Source organism: Engraulis encrasicolus, chromosome 23, assembly GCF_034702125.1.
Source record: "Engraulis encrasicolus isolate BLACKSEA-1 chromosome 23, IST_EnEncr_1.0, whole genome shotgun sequence".
NCBI classification, from domain to species: domain Eukaryota; kingdom Metazoa; phylum Chordata; class Actinopteri; order Clupeiformes; family Engraulidae; genus Engraulis; species Engraulis encrasicolus.
In genome coordinates, this window is record NC_085879.1 from 48,609,756 (window position 1) to 48,610,030 (window position 275).

Here is a 275-nt window from a genome sequence, read left to right on the forward strand (position 1 = left end):
TCTCTCTCTCTCTCCCTCTGTTGGTAACACCTAACGATAAGGTTACATGATTACTATGTGCTTCTCTCTCTCTCTCTCTCTCTCTCTCTCTCTCTCTCTCTCTCTCTCTCTCTCTCTCTCTCTCTCCCTCTCTCCACAGGTATGGTATTGCATCCCCAGTCCAGTATGGAAGAGTGTGACTATGTGTTTCTCTCTCTCTCTCTCTCTCTCTCTCTCTCTCTCTCTCTCTCTCTCTCTCTCTCTCTCTCTCTCTCTCTCTCTCTCTCTCTCTCTCT